This window comes from Haliaeetus leucocephalus, unplaced genomic scaffold, assembly GCF_000737465.1.
Source record: "Haliaeetus leucocephalus isolate CR32 unplaced genomic scaffold, Haliaeetus_leucocephalus-4.0 Scaffold1, whole genome shotgun sequence".
NCBI lineage: Eukaryota > Metazoa > Chordata > Aves > Accipitriformes > Accipitridae > Haliaeetus > Haliaeetus leucocephalus.
Genome location: NW_010972437.1, coordinates 13,520,427 through 13,537,444, shown reverse-complemented (window position 1 = coordinate 13,537,444; position 17,018 = coordinate 13,520,427). Strand labels below are relative to the sequence as shown.

Sequence of the window (17,018 nt, the reverse complement as noted above, 5' to 3'; positions counted from 1 at the left end):
CGTTACGGCCGGGCGTCGGGTCGGCGCGGGAGGTGGATGGTGGGCACCGGCCTGAGGGGAGGGCGCTGTCGTGTGGCTGAGCAGAGTTTTGCTTGGCCGGCGTGTGTGGTAGCGGCGCGACCGGTCCGTGCCTCGCGTCGGAAGCCCTCCCCAGGCGCTGCCAGGAGGCAGGATCGATCCTAGGGAAGAAGCGCTCCGGACGCTGTTCGTTGCCGAACCAAACTCGCCGTTCTTTGAGACTGCTGAATGCCCGTTTCACAAACATACAGATACATATGCGTATTTAAACACAAGACGTCAGACTAGTGATTGGTCAGCGATGACTATTTGTTTATTGTCTGTGAGTGTTTCCTGACGGGTATTTAACAGAGGCCGCCCGTCATGGGGAGGCAGCTGAAGCGAAGTGGGTTGCTCGCTCGCGCACGCTTCTGTGCTGCCTGACAAAGGTGGTGTTCCCTCCATCTGCAGAGAACAAAAGAATGATTCCCTATGCCAACACCTACGTGTTTTCAGTGCTGTCTTCCTAGGCAATGCTGTTAGGGTAGTCGAGGAAGATAAAGGAAGACCAGTAGTTACCACACGCCAGAGAAAGGCTATAAAGATGCTTTAAAAATGATGAAACAGCCGATCTGTCAGGTTAGCACTCCGCATCTAAGCATTCCCTCACCCTGGTTAGAATATGGCACCTGGGATGTTGGTTTGTGAAAAACTTGGCTGTTTTCATGACTCAGTTGAGAGGACCTTATTGGTTTTGAAAAATGAGCTGTCGTGGGCCGTTGTTAACTTCTGTGTTGCTCTACAGATTTACTGAAAAAGACAGCAAAACTTGTGGTCTGCCTGAAAATCTGAGGTTATCAAAAGTTAATTTAAACACTTATCCTAAGTTAAATACTGCAATATAGTTACAATTTGAGTGCCAAGTATTATTTAGATAATGTCAAATCATTAGTGACTAGGGTTTTTTTTTTCTCATTTGCAGTCTGTACAATGTGTACTTTCAAGCGCTGAAAGTGGGTATGTGATGTTGCATCCCTTGCCATCTGAACTGCAATATGTATCGCAGCAGGGCTGTGTTTAGATGGAGGAACAGTTAGTCAGACAATTTCAGCCTAAACTTACAATCATGTTTCTGCTAGTTCTGATGTGGCTGTTGTTAGCGTTATAGAAGCTACTCTGATTATTTAGTAGTTTGTATCCACTTCCTCTGGTTATTTTTCTTCATTCAATTAAAGTAATTTTTAATTTTACAGTACATTATATTTTTAAGTGTTAGTTATACAGATGAGAAAAATCAGTACGTTTTCATAATTCTCTTATATTCATTGGGCTACTTTTGAAATTTAGATCTGGAAATGTGTTCTGCTAGCCTGATAGTAGGTGAGAGACCCCCAAAGAGGTTTTATTAACAATTATTTAAGTATGTACTTTTTCCTTTTTAATTTCAAATCAATTGCAAAACTCCACTGTGAGAGTAGTATCAGGCTGTTTTGTGTGGGGTTAATCCACATGGCATGGTACAATTGTGATTTTTCATGTAGGGCATTTTATTAAAGCAGGCTGAGCAAAAGTGACTGGACCCACTTCCACAGATCAAATCGTGGGATTGTCTTTGACTTTATTATTGCTCATTAGTAATGTATTTTGTCAGACCTCTGCTTTGCTTGGGAGCCACAGAAATGTCTCATGCACATAATTAATGTGCTTGCAATTATTTCAATTGATAAAGCTATACAAGATCTAGAAGGGAAAAGAGAGGAATATCTGTTAAACTGATAATTTTTCATTCTTCTGTGTATTAAAACAGCTACATTTTTTCCTTTCAAAACTCAAGCTGTGGATGACTGATGTTGTACGTGCTACATCATGGAACAAGCTTTTGCAGATGGTGGCAACCGAAGAAAAGAATAAAAATAGGTGCTGTAATACATTAAAAAAAAACCAACCAGGTTAAACCCGTGGTTGTAGTGCAATATTTGTAACATCAGTTTATTCTCTATTTTGTTTTCTAAGATACATAATACAGGTGCCCTTGTAATTGTTTATACTGGTAGGTAAGCAGCCACAAGGTGTTAAGACCTGATTAAGTATTTTATATCCATTATTTTCAGACTCCTTCACAGCAGCTGACTGCTAGGCTGCTGAAGCAGTATGGGTTTACTTCCCTTGCTATGAAGGGTGACTAACTCCATGGATCTTCACAATAGTAAGAAATGTGGTTCAGGGGGAGCTGTGATTTGGACTTCATGTGTCTTTGCTTACAAAGTTCTTGATATGTCTGAGGGATAAAACTTGTCATGCTAAGGATTTAAAGTTGACTTCATTTATATATATATTTATATTGTATATACATATATATTTGTACGTACGTATTTGCAGGTGCAATTGAAAAGACGGAACTTAGGAATTTTGTTCTATACATATTCACCTATTATTAACAGTTAATCCTGTTGGGATTTTTTTTTGTTACTGGTTTGACAAATCAATTAACCAAGTCAAGAAGAGAATCTAGATGCTTCTGAAATATTTTTTCTTTTTTTTTTTCCTTCCAAATAAAATACTTTTTGTTGATTTTCTTTTCCTGCCATCCCTGACCAGCACTCTTGAATGAAAGGAAAAAAGTAGATTAGAACATTAAGTGTACGCTGAATCGCTTCAGCAGTTGGATCTGATGATGGGTGCTCTTGAAATAAGCTTTGCTCTGAGGTATAATCTCATAAACATGAGATTTAGTGGATCTATCTGCTGAGGCCATCATAGTTATGGATGAGGTGCTAAAATACCTTAACAGCCTTTTCTCTTTTCCCTTCCTTCTCATTCATCTCTTTCTTTAAACACAAAGTACATTTTAAAAAACTATAATAACTAAGTGCAAAGATAGTGTTACCTAGTAATTTGGAAGATGGCAGGAGTTTAGCAATGCAGTGGTAATGTGGGGACATACTTCTTCATAGTATCCATCCATTTTTTCTGACTTACTATTTTTTTAAAGGCATGTAAGCAATTAAGGATCCCCTCCTGTACTATACAACACCTTCAGCTTTAAGGAGATAACATAAGTTCTCAATAATACCAGTGTCTTTCTCCCCGGATCCTTTCCAGTTCTAGTGTGGGCAAGACAGGTTAAAGCTGAATTGAAAATGGTCTTGCTAATAGCAGGGTGTTGTAGTTCTGATTGGTTGGCCTAAAAAGATAAAGAAACATCTGCTATTCTGGGCAAATAAATTTTTTCTTTTATGGGATCACATAGCTCTTCACCCTCTGTGCTAGACCTCGCTGCTCAGTAACAGCATCCTTTCCTATCCTCCCAAGCACGTCCTCTGTGAGGGGCCTGTGGTTATATGAAAACAATGTTTGCTCAGCAATCGGTGTGCTTGTTGGACACAAAACAAGAGGGTAATACACCTCTGCTTTAGGGACTTCTCTCAAGGGACAAGTTGGCTGAATCCTCCAAAAGAAGTGCTGACTACACAGATTTCTGATATGGTCCAGCAATCTTCTGAGTCAAGTAATCTGATATTACTGCTTTCTTTACACTTGGCTCATCTACTGAAATTTCTCATATCTCATCTTTGCATTGTAGTTGCGGTATACTTTATTTCCCTCACCTTGTAAGCAGCAGTTTGGGCTCAGATCTAATGAGATCGCTCCGTAAATCTGCAAATCAGGCTTAAAATGCCTTTATTGTTCTCTGGCCTTGACGGGGTGGGGGGTGGCCGCAGTTCTCAGAGGTGAAGCTGATATTCCTCAGTTGATGGAATGGCTCATATGGTCAGGGATTGCTTGATTATGTATAGGAACAGCCTTCCAGCTGTGCTGATTTAAACTGAGCCAGCCTCATCATTTACTATCAGTCAGATCAAGGTACTCTAGACATTGAGCATATGGAAATTCATGGCTTTTGTATGACATTTTGCTTTTATAATGATAATTCAGCCTCAAAGGTAACCTCAACTGACTCTCATTTAGTATGACACACTGGACCAGGGAATTCCAAGTGGATCAGGGTGACATAATACAATGACTGTGTGTGTGCACGTGTGTGTGTGTGTATATATATATATATATATATTTTGCTAACTATAAAAATTAATTCAGGTGACAATACATTAAAGTCTTGCAAGTGTTTCTGGTATGTGGTGTATACATACAAATTTGATTTTCATAATCCCTAAGATATCTAGTATCGGTGCTTCCTTACAGCAATAAGGAGGCTAGACAGGATACAGTAGTTGGAAGAGGCTGTACAAACTTGGTGCATTTCCAGCAGCCCAAAACCTCATCTGGGGATGTTGGGTGGGGCAATGATTGTTATTTCTATCAAAACCTGTTTGTAGGCTGTGATATGTGTAGATTTCTTGCTTAGTTCCCTGTGTGTTAAGCAAAATCTGATTGTTCAGGTATAAGTCATTTGTGTGTAAGTAGATGCATGTGTTCACTGGCAATAACTTTCTCCGTTTTTTTTCTTTATGTTTTTTTATAATTTCTTTTTTTCATAAGATGGCCTCTAATGTCTTTTTTTGCTTGATTACTATTTAATAACTGCTTAATTCAGTTGAAATGGAATAGGACACTGGAATTGGTAACTTCCTATGAAAAGACACAGGCGATATAAAGAAAATAACAAAAAAAGCGATTTTTTTTTTTTAAACTTTAAGCAATTTCTTTTTAAAATAGTAACAATAGAGCATTAGCAGTATATAGCTTTAAAATAAATTTCTCTCTCGCTGATTGTAGTATCCATTTCTCTGTGTTTCTTTTCATTAGTTATTAATTTTCTGTCATTTATATTTTCCTTTATGTAAACAGTTTTTGTTTCCTAGGGTTGCAGTGTTTGAGCTTCAGCCACTAACACAATTCAATATCTGACAACAAAATGATTTTTTTTACCTGGAGAGCCATTGTCTGCCTTGGCATGGATGGAGCTCTGTCTCACTAGCCCTGACCAATGTGGTGTACACTCACCCACCTTGACGGTGTCTGTGTTGGCTGGTACACATCTCTGTTTTGTAATGTAGTTGTATGTTCAGATGTAAGCTGAGAGCATTCCTTTAAAAGAAGGTAAGAGTGGATAAAATACATACTATTTAAATGTCCTTCATAAAGGATCATTTATAGGTGCACGTTAGTGCCAATCTTAAAATTGGGAGTTAAATGGGAAATATGTGTTGAGTTCCAGTAGAGAATGCCATTAAAACTGATTTCAAAAATATCCAGGTGACGGAATTATGACAGCCAAACCACAGCTCAGCTGAGGGAAAGGTTTCAGTGGGTACTAGGTCACTAGTGGGTACTGGGAGCTTATTACTGGGGCAGAGCTGCCATTAGTGGGGTTTTGTCTGAGTGCAGGTTCCAGTTACTGTTAGAAACTCCTATTTGGTTCCTGCCTGTATTCCTGTAATTGCACGGTTGGATCCAAATTGCCTTTGACTCTTTTGGTTGCTCCTACTTCTGCCTCTAATTAACAGGCATTTGCTAAGAATTTGTTCTCAGAAAAGGAGGAGCTTCTGGTATGCTGCCTCTTTCTACACATCTGCAGACCAGTGTCTTATTAGTCCATACAAAGTATTTAGTAAATTAACATTTGGGGAAGTCTGTTCCCTTGACTCTATCTCTGTTATCTGTCAACAGGGTAGAGAGGAAGGGGATGCCTAAGCTGAACAGTGCTTACTTGACCATATTTGTGTTTTGTTGGTTTCTTTCTTTTTTTCCCCAGTTGTTAAGTATTACATGCCTACAGTAGTTTGACAGTTAATTAGTATTTGGGGTTTCTGTGCCTGTCTCAAAGTGGTCTTGGAGTTTTGAAAAGAAAGTTAAAATTACAGCATAAAAGTATGTAGGTTTCATTAAGTGATGTAACCTTATATAATATTCAGTAGTATGCTTAAGACTGTAGTTGGCATCTTATGGACAGTCAGATGCATATGAAGTGTATCAACAGTTCCTTGGAGGTGTTTATCTAACACCTTGATTGCTCTGTGGTCTCCCACACCAGTGACTCCCTTCACTCATTGAGCACTTACGGGTTTTGGGGGTGCAGGAGGGATGGGCATCCAGGTCAAGGGAAAGGGAGAGAAATGTGTGGATCTCTGATCACTTGAAAGAGGAGGAATCACTGATCTCTTGCTTTAAAGCGAGCAAAGTTTCTGACAATCAGATGGGCTGAGAACTTTCATCCTCTGTGAGGAAGTCTTTTTAGCACATGGTCCTTACAGAAGACTAACTCTACACCATCTGGCATCTATCAATTTCTCGCAAGGATGATACCTTTCTGGTTATTCTGAAGTAGTCAAATTGTGGTGTAGGTGGGAAAGCTGGAGTATTTAGCATAGCCAGTTATAATCTTAGAGATAGTTTTCATAATGCCTGTAACACAAAGCTGTAACTTCTGTACCAAAAGCAGAGGGTAAACTGTAATGATTTTTCTCCTATGTAGTTAATACCTCTCATAGTCACAAATTTTGCTGTTGGTAAGCTTTCATACTGCTGAGCAATTGTGAAGCCTCATGTAACTTTTACTGATGTAGCATAATCAAATTTTAACTCTCAAGGTAATTGTCTGTACAGTTACTAAGAATGTCTAAGAGCCGTAAAGAAGCATAACATCCAGTTAGCCATGTTGTGTATTTTATAATATGTAAGAAATATATATATTTGTATATCGGCTATTAATCCAAGTTACCTTTTGCATGGGGAGGAATAGAATGCTAAAGTTCTCCAGGCTACCTGGTATTAATGAAGTATCTTTCAAGTTCACTAACCTAAACCTCATTTTAATATTATAAATCATGCCCTTTAAAGTTTGGTCTAAAACAATGAAAAGCCTTCTTTGTACTTGCAGGTCACACTAGGATGGTTAAAGCAATATATCTAAATCACTTGCATTTTTTTCTCAGTATGAGTGTGGTAAAAGCCTCCTTTTAATAGTATCTTCCCTGTCTTGGTTTCTCCTGTAGGGATGGAGGGGAATATCTATAGTACTATATATATAAAAAAAAAATATCTAGCTGACATAGTTAACACTGGTGCAAAAAACCAGAGGTTAGAGTCCAGAGGGTGTTCACTGGCATACAATCTTCTATTCCTGAGGCTGTACAAGTATTTGTGCATGCAGTAGTATTTGCCTATACTTTGTAACAGGCTAGTTGCTCTATTTTTAACAGTAATGGGGTGACCCAGAGGAAAAGTGGCTCTTTTATTTATTACAAGTGGTGTCATCACATGCCATCCTCCGGGATAAACTTAATGTTTTTTAGTTCTGTAAGCAGAAGGAGAAGAGGGCTTGATAGAAATGATGCTGAAATCCTCACTTTGGAATTGGGATCTCTTCACTCCCTTTTTGCCTCTGTTGCTGACTGAATTCAGTTCTATATGACGTTGTATAGATACCTGAACTTTCACTGGGACTGTCATGTACTATGTCTCTGGGACTCTCATCCTTACTGAGAAGAGAGTGGAAGCAGAGGCTACTCTCAGCTTCTACTTTGCTATGATGTTTGGCATCCTGTAGTTATACAGAACTTTGAACTATGAAAGCTGCTTTTGCACCAATACTGTCTACCTGGACAGATGGTACAAATGAGCATAACTGCCTAGGCTAGTGAGAGATGCTTTCATGTGGTGGCAGGCAATTGCTTATTTGGAAATAAGTGTGTGTTGTACAGTGCAAAGTAAAGAGACCCTGCTTACTCAAAAGCAGTTGATCACAAAAGTGAGTAATGTGAAAAGATTAGAGTGGTACACTGTAATATCCCTGGTGCTTGCTTTTGCCTGTGTCTGTTGTGACTGTGTGATGTATCTGTTGCTGAGAAATGCAGTGGTCCACATAGCTGGAGACAAACTGTCTGTTGTGCCATCGTGAAGGGGTCAGTCTGAACAAGATATGTTCCTTAAGAAGTACAGAAGTTAGCCTTGACATGGCAGCTGCTGAAACTTTGTAGGTGGGCAGCATAAACATGGAATGTTAGTCTAAATTACAGTGTGATAAAGCAGACAAAATTACATCTACGTGAAATGAAAAGTGAGCTGAGACATTTTGGGAGTGGTGAGTGAACTCAGGTGATGGTGAGCTCCTCTGACGCACTTCTCAACCAGGACGAGACCTGCTCAGTTGGGGACCTTGGAGGGCTCCAGCCTCTCACCAGCTGACTGTCAGGGCTGTGGCTTTCTTGGGCACTGCTGTAGCAGATGAGACCAGTGAGTCATCAAGACCAGAATCCCCCTTGCAACTGGTGAGACCAGTTGCTTCTGTTGAAAACAAAGTTTTAGGTAATGAGTGGGTCATGAGTGGGAACATGCCTGTTGACAAGCTTTTCTGTAGTTGTCCATCAGATTTTCTTGAACGTCCTGCTGTTTACTACTTGCGGTTGTCCAAAGCATGATCAGGTCCAGTTGGGAGTACTTATTCCTCTTACCAGCATCATGTTGGAAAGAGGCCGTTGAGAAAAAGAAAAGCAAGTGGTTAGACCACAAGCAGGAGTGTGTTTTGTATGTATTGAAGCAATAATTGGGTGGTAATTGGGTGGTTGATACTTATCTGTCAACTTTTCCCACACACCTAGTATGAGAGAAGGGAGAGAACTGATATGATAAGAGAGTAGCCTGAAAATATAAACAGTTCCAGCGCCAAACGCTCCCCAGGATTACAACACCCTTTGTACTAAATTAACTTTGCAGTGATTGCACAGACATGATTATGACAAATTGAACTGCAAATGGAGTCCTGAGAGTGCTGGTGGACAACAGGTTGAACATGAGCCAGAAATGCACCAGCAGTATTGGGGAGAGTGTTGCCAGCAGGTCGAGGGAAAGGATTATTCCTTGTACTTGGTACTGGTGAGGCCATGTCTGGAGTGATGAGTCCAGTTTTGGTCTCCCATCTACAAGACGTGAATATACTGGAGTGAGGGCAGTGAAGGGCCACTAAGGTGATTAAGGATTTGGAGCATCTGACATACAAGGAGAAGCTGAGAGAGCTAGGGCTGTTCTTACCAGTGTGTACAAATACCTGATAGGGAGAGTAAAGAAGGCAGAGCCAGACTCTTCTTAGTGGTGTCCAGTGAAAGGACAAGAGGCAACAAGTAATTGATATGCAGGAAATTCTGTTTAAACATGTTTAAACTTTTTCCTGGGATGGTGGTGAAACACTAGAACAGGTTACTCAGAGAGGTGGTGGAGATACTCAAAAACCAGCTGGGCATGGTCCTGCTCTAGTTGACTGTGCTGTGAGTAGGGGGCTGGACTCGGTGATTTCCAGAGGTCTTTTCCAACCTCAGTGATTCTGTGAAATCATAAACCTCACTAAATGGCATGCTTTTCCAGTGCACGGCTCCAAGGGGCTCACGGGATCCTATGTCTGTATGAAGTTTGTAAACTGTATTGGAAACCTGAATAGGTGAGGATTAGGTTGATGTTCTCTGTAAGCCTGCAGGAGAAACTTAATTAGTGCAGGACACATAACACTTGGTTGAATAGACATCTGGATTTTCCATTTGCTGTAGAATGGGTCTTTTGATTTTATTGTAGTCTGGCATGTGAGCAGACGGGATGTAAATCAAGAAATAGACGTGGACCTCCTCTACCTAAGACAGGAATTACCTTGTGGGTACCCAAAATGAAGTCTGAGTTGCTGTGATATAAACACATTCTGTTCCCTTCTAGGATCAATACTTTGAGTCTCCTACAGCATTAAATTTGATTATACCAGGCAATTTTGAGGATAATTTTAGTTTTGTTCCCCTTAAGTTGATTCTTCTCCACACTGCAATATGTTCAAGATAATTTTGTTTTCGAAAAAAATTCACAGAAAGAGGTGCTTAGAAGATGGGGAACAGTGATCACATGCCTTACTGGAAAAGCTTTTATTCCCTTTGTGTTCAAGATAATAAGAGCAAATCAGTCTTAGGAAAAAACCAAGAGAAGCCAGTCTTCAGTTCCACATTCACTAATTGTTTATATAGGTAATATATGTATAGTTGGAAATATATATGTACATGTGTGTGACGGAGTAATTTGTATATCACAGTGGCATCACATCAAATTATTAAATAAAAAGAAAATCTTTAACAGCAGCTATAAATATAGACTGGTCTAGAAAATGAGATATTTCAAAATGTCAGTTGTTAGTGTGATAATGAAACAGTTTGATATTTGACAGAAGAAATGCACCCTGTATCCTAATTGGAGGAACTCTTGATCCTAATTAGAGGAACTCGTGTGTGTCCTAACCTGGAATTGTTATTTTCTACAGCATTTATAGGAAATGTGAAAAATATTTGCTTTTCTTCCAGTTTGGAATGAAATGGAAATTAGAAATGTCAAAATTTCATCAGGAACAGATGTCCTGACTTTCAGCCAGCACTGATAAATGGGTCTGGTTACAAGACAACGATGTAGAGATAAAAAATAAATCTCTGTAGCATTTTCAGCCTCCAGAAGCATACATTCTTGACCAGTTCTTAAGAGTTACTCAGTTTGTATCTGTACGCATGGCGTGCAGAAGGTTTCGTTGTGGTTTTTGTTTTGTATTTTATTTTATTTAACAAAAAAAAAATCTCTGAACAGGTTGATTTTCTTGAAAATAGGCTGACGGTTTGCTAGAATTATGGCACAAGCTCAAACCTCTAGTCTGACGTTTACCTTCAGTTGTCAAGATGAAAAGTGCACTAGCAGAAATGGAAGAACACTACTTCATCTTGCTTACTCTTCCATTGAGAGCTGACTTCAAGGTTTGAAGAGAAAGTAGCACTTTGTATCCATCACCGTAGCATTACTTGTGTTTTGCCTTGTTTCCTGATTGGAATACTTTAGGCATAATACCAGAGTGGCTTAGAGCTTTAGATACTAATAACAAATCTCTTAAGTAAGGTGCCTTAAAGAGTAGAAAACTGCAAAGTTATCTTGAAGCATTTGCTTTTACACTTACTTCTAAGGGCATTGTAGTTAAATCATTTTCCCTATTCTGGAGGGTGGATTTAGTGGTGGTACAGGGTTTTTTGTTTGTTTTTATTTTATTACCATGCTTTCATTTGTAACTCGAAACATGACAGCCATCACATCTTTGAAGCACCAGGTCTGTATGAATATACAGGTAGAATTTAGGATTCTGATTGTTTCACATCTGCTATGGAAGCTCCCTATTAATGATTCAAAAAGAATACATTTTGGGGGGGCAAAGCATATGATTTATGACACTTAACTCTCTCATTTCACATCTTATAGCTGTGCCCCCATCTCAAAATAAATTTCCCTCACATGTCTCATATTTAGATTAAAATTAAGGTTTATTCCAGTATTTCTTGCTATGCATTATGCCCCAGAAATGTTTTCTTGTCCTGCATCTGCTCCCATCTTATTTTTTTCTTTTTATTTGCCATTTTGTTGATTATTTTCCCCCCCTTTGAACAAAAGCTGTCTATTCATGCATGATGTTTTGCAGAGCTGCTGGTGGCAAAGGGAAATCTGGAGTTTCTGTCTTGAGGTTTGTCCATCGCTGCCCAGCTCTTGTGTATGGAAGAGGCAGCAACTGAAATAGAGAGGAAGCAAAGTCTTTTGCCCCTCTTCAGCGCTGTTGGAGCGTGTAGTGACTCTGTCATTCAGGTGAGCTGCTCTTCCATTGCACCTTTATTGAAGAGCAGTGGTAAGAGTATTACAGACTCCTAACTTAGCTTTTAAAATGGCATTTAATTGTAAAAGCAGCCATAGAGGAAGGCCCGCTGAGTGCATTGATATGTAGGAAGACGGGTTTGGGCTGGGGAAGGGTTTCAAGCTGATCCTAATTTTATCAAGGATCTTTCTTGGTTTGGTGGAAAAAGAATACGTTGGTCATCTTAATCACAAAACCCTCAAAGTGTTTATTAGGAAAAATCATAGCTTCTTTCACGTTTTCTTTCTACAAAGTCCTGTATCCATACAAGGAAATATTCCCTGAAAAATGGTTTGGAAATAAACCAAGTGCATTGACTAAGAAAATGACGTTATCTGCTATATAATCTGCCATCCTCTCTCAGCTCTCAGACTGGAGCACAACATGAACAGAAACCATATACAGAGAAGGAGGTAGCTATCAAAGCAAGGATGTTGCCAGCAATATGGTCCATAAAGTGATTCACAGAACAAGGAGAAGGTAACCTTAATTTCAGTCCTCCATATCCAGTGCTTTGTGTGCAATCTCCAAAGGACCTTTGCTTCCCTTGAATAACTGGCTGACTTTAGTTCTTGACCAGAATAGGAAGGTGTTATTATGGATTGTTGTTTGATTTTATTTTTGTTTGTTCATGTTGGTGGCCTGCTGTCTTGAGGAAGCATTGTTGGAATGAAAATCCAAGGCAGTAGTTTCCAGCATCTTATCTTTTCTTCTCGTTGATATAGTTCCATGTAGAGATTCCAGATAAAATGCTAGATTAGTTCATCTTCATATATAAAAATGGTCTTTGGAATCCAGGTGTTACCACTTGCATCTGGTCTTCTCTTTCAGACTTGTATTAACTTCATCTGGGGATCCTGTGAATCTCTTCCAAAGCTTTAGGCCTGCCTGCTGCACATGGACCAGTAAATCTTAAGTCATACATGGAAAAAATAAGATTACAGTGGTCAGGGTTTTTCATGCTCCCTAACCAATGACTTCCTACAGTTTCCTATGAAACATCCTGGAGTCCCTACATCAGATGAGCTGTCTCTCTCGTAATATTAGCATTTGCTTTCCTACATGAATTTTAATGTAAAGAGTGCATTAATTTTGTGAAACTGTATTACATGCATAAAGACAGCTTTGTCACACAGTCTTATTTGATTATTTGCATATAGTAAGGTCTGCTGGTGGTATAAATCACAGTTTGTTTGAGGGTGGTCAGACTGATTTATACAAGTTGAGGGTCTATATTACTCTTGAATGTGATTTATTTACTCACAAAAGTCCTGAATCTGATCTTCTGCCAAAATAAATTACAAAATAGCTTCTGCTGAGTTCTGGTGTTATATCAGCATAAAACTTGTATGAAAGACCAGAAATTGTATGTCATTATGAATGGTCATATGTAGCTATCTGATTACTGTTTTAGTAATTAAGAAGCAGAAGCCATTCAATCTGTACACCTAGGTAGAAATCAAGAAGATATATATATATATATATAAAAAATTATTATTTTTTTTAAATTGCATTTTTCTTTCCTTGATTAAGTGCCACATTTTCTCCCTCCCCCATTTTTTTCGGGACTAGTAGTACGTATGTACCCATGGAGTATTGTTCTGTCTGAAAATCTTGATCATAGAAGGTTAGTTAACATTTGATGTTAACTAGAAAGACTTATCCTTTTTTGACAGAGTAGGATGTGGGCCTCTGCTTCTGCATGGTGTAAGGTGATTGGTCAGTCAAGGGGATCACTTGATAGCCTTGCTACTCCTTCCCTCAGTCCCTTCTGAACAAGAGCATCTCTAGTCCTGACTTAAGGCATCAGGTCTGCAACTTGGTGACAGGCTACTAGTAAGCACCTTGTAGACAGCTTTCTTGTGTCCTGCCCTGGGTCTGCTCTTGCACAAAGCTACTTCGTGGTGGAGAAGAAGGTCTGATACATCTGTGCAGTGGTTGTAGCGCCTGCCAGCAAGTGTAGGGTGGCCTGGAAGGAGTATCTTGGGGTTGCCCTAACAGGTACTGTGCTGCAACTGTGTTGCTGTCAGTCTGAGTGGCAAGCAGCTTAATGCCAACCCAGGTGTTCTATGTAAACTGTAGTCACTGCCCGAGTTACAATGTAAGCATCTATTAAGAGCTCTGTTGATTACACACAAACAGAAAAAGAAAAGTGTCATCCTTAATGATGATTATGTTTGTTCCAGATGTGGTGATTTTGTGATTTAGAGAGTACAACTGGGTGTGTGTGTACACGTGGATTTTAAATAGGTTATAATAATGACCTCCAAAACTGTCTTAACAAGTCTCCCACTCTGCTTCACAACAGGGTGCTCTTTTTGCCTTGCCTGGTAGTGCTGCAGGTATTTATTTATACTGAATGACATAAAGAGGCCTCTGAATGAGTACACTTGCATAATGAATAGGAAAATGGACCACACTGGATCCATCCTGTATTTTCTTACAGTTCCCCTTTAACCAAACTCAAAGTGAAGGCTTGGCAAATGTCCCCCCTGAGCTTTGCTCACAGAAGAGCAGTTACCAACCAGAAAGCTTAATCACAGAAGTGGGCTCTGCATCCTCCAGAGCCTCCACAAGCCTGTGGGGCAGCGATTGGAAGTATCCTGGTCTGGTCTTGCCGTTCACACTGAAAGAGCAAGGTTCCTGGCCTCAGGAGGTCTAACTTTGAGTGTTAACAGTAAAGCAGAGGACTGAAAATTAGCATGCTCATGTTCTCTGCTGATTATTTTGAGTGATCTGTTATGTAGTCTTGGGGCCTGGGATCCTTTTTTATAATATGAGCGTAAGAACAGTAACTGCTTCTTGCTTCTAAAATGTTTTCACATTGTTTAATGAGAACTATCAAAAATAGCAAAAAGTTTTCAGAACTTACTGCAAGGTGAGCCATTCTGCTGAACTCCTAAACCCCCTTCCCCTTGGACAGTTTACAGTCTTATAGGTGCAGTTACTTCTGGTCTGGAATAACTTCAAAATGTGGCTGGGATAAATGAAGATAGAGGGGAAGAAGGAAGATGGAAAATTTCATCTTCACACTTGAGCTTTCTAGGATATTTTTCTCTCCATCTCTTAAATAAGACTAAGTATAAGGTCCCAGTGAACGACAATTGCCATCAACTGTACAAAGCATCCGCTTCCAAAGAAATGCCATTGATCAGTCTCATTCCTGCTTTGACAAGGAGAGACCTGAAACAAGATGAAATTAACTACAAAACATGCAGAACTTGTGCGAGTCCTTAAAAGAAATCTGGTTTGGAGAACCCAAATCTTGAAAAAAGGCATTGCAGCTGCAAGCTCTAGCAGCCACTGGAGAGTTTGCTCTTTTTACTTCTCCATAGCTTCTTAAATATTGTCTTGCTGGGAAATTTTCCAGCATATTACTTAAAAGAAACAAAAGAAATACTCTTCACGGTAGGAAAGTCTAAACTGTCAGACTATCTTATTTTTAATGGTATCGCCTTGTTTTGCCATCCATTTACAGTGTGTCCAGAAGTCATACACAGGGTTGGGTTTTCTTCCTTCCTCATTCCTTACCTCTAAAATTGTATTGAAAATATAATAATAATAGTGATGATGATGATGATGATATAATATTTGCCTGTTCCAAAAGGGTGTTTTGAGATGCAGGTCTGTAAAGGGGACTTAATGCATATGAACAGTTGAGAAAGGTCTGAATAATAATATGATGGCTGTGTAGCTGGCTGTGTGTAATAAGGCTGTGTAAAGCTGGAAAACTGGCAGAAGGAAATGCTGATGCTTTTCTATGGAAGCGCAGTATAGCGCTTGGCATGAAGATCTGTCAGTAGAGGAGGGCTCCTGTGCGTGGCACTGCTCTGCCAAAGGGATGTGTCCTCTTTATTCAGCTAAGAAGAAATAAATTTTGGAATGCATAAAAATCTATATTTTAATATTGCTTTTCAACACCTGAATGCTATTTAGGACAGGATATAAAAAGTTAGTATTTACAAAGTTATTGCCCTATAATTGTAATTTTAATTAAGGACTTGATTTACTCTCAGGCTTTATTTATGACACACTACTGCAGTGTACTTCAGCTCTCAGCTCATAGTTTTAGGTTTAGATCTTGATCCTGCAGTTGGATTATTTATGGTATAAATGAAATAGTGATAAAATGTAAGTTCTTTTGGTCCTGCTACAGAACAGGCTGAGTGATTTTTGGTGCTCCAAAGCCTCTTAACTAACGGTGTTAAAATAATGAGTAAAAAACCCCAAAGTAGGAATACTTCTGTGCCATCAATAAATATTTGCATCTCAAATGACAGATCACGACAAGTCAACCCCCTCATATGTGTGAGTAATGCAAATAATTTTTGTGGAGATACAATGCAGCAACCACATAGCTGTGCTGTGACAATCTGCTGCTCTTCAGTATCTTGACAATTCTGTTGCTTACTTGGAACTTAAAGTTTAGGGAACCAATTACTCCACAAACTCGTCCTGTACTTGCTATGTAAAAATTGTTAATGGAGAGGTTGAGGTCCAGAAGTGGGAATGAATAGAATGGTAGAATTGGAAGAAGCACACAGATGTTTTCTGGAGCATGGGAGAAGGGAGTGAGACTAACGATATGGTGTGAGGGGGGGAAAACATGACCATGACGTGTGTGTGCACCTGGGAGGAATGCGGTGTAACCAGGCATGCCCATTTGTTTGTTCTCACCAGAAACAACGTGCTTTTGCAACTGTTCCCTTCAGATACACTTTTAAATTCAAAGGTATATGAGAATGCTTCTACCCGACGAAAGGAGAAGACTTGTATGTGTAATTTGTCTCCCTCAAGTTGTGCATGGGACAGATCTGAAAATTCTTAAGAAGAATTAAAATTTTACCTTTTTTGTTGTTGTTTTTTAAGTAGGCAATAGAAAGCCATAGTGTTTGTATCATTGCAGTCCCCTCCTACATGGAAGGGTGTTGCATGCCCAGGCACCACCCCCACCTTTTTGCAGCATCTTTAATGAACACAGATTACAAATAAGAAAGAAAAGAGATGCCAGCTGGCTAATGTGACCCAAAATGATTACAGTCTGGTATCTGCTTATCTCTGCTGTTGGCATCCAGAAATCTGCCATTTGGGAGAGACAGCATCCTTGCTACTCTTTCCAAATTAAGTCAATAATAAACTTCCAGGTTTGCTTGGAAAATATGTCTGGCAGGTCTTGGTAAGAGATTGGTTCCTTATCATTCATCAGAGCCCTGAATGGTCAGTGAGACCAGGAACACTAAAAGGAAATACAGGAGATTTGTATAAAATGTTCATTAGGTAGGTGATTTCCATCTGTAGAAGTTACTAGTATTAAACCAAGCCAATTTCTCACTGCTGAACTGAGAGCTCCAAGCACAGAGCAATCGCAGCTGGCCAT

The 17,018-nt window shown here is 39.5% G+C and overlaps 1 protein-coding gene across 1 annotated transcript in view; it reads left to right on the top strand.

Moving 5' to 3' along the window:
• CERS6 (ceramide synthase 6) overlaps positions 1 to 17,018 on the top strand; it is a 130,037-nt gene that overhangs the window by 841 nt on the left and 112,178 nt on the right. The window lies entirely within an intron of this gene.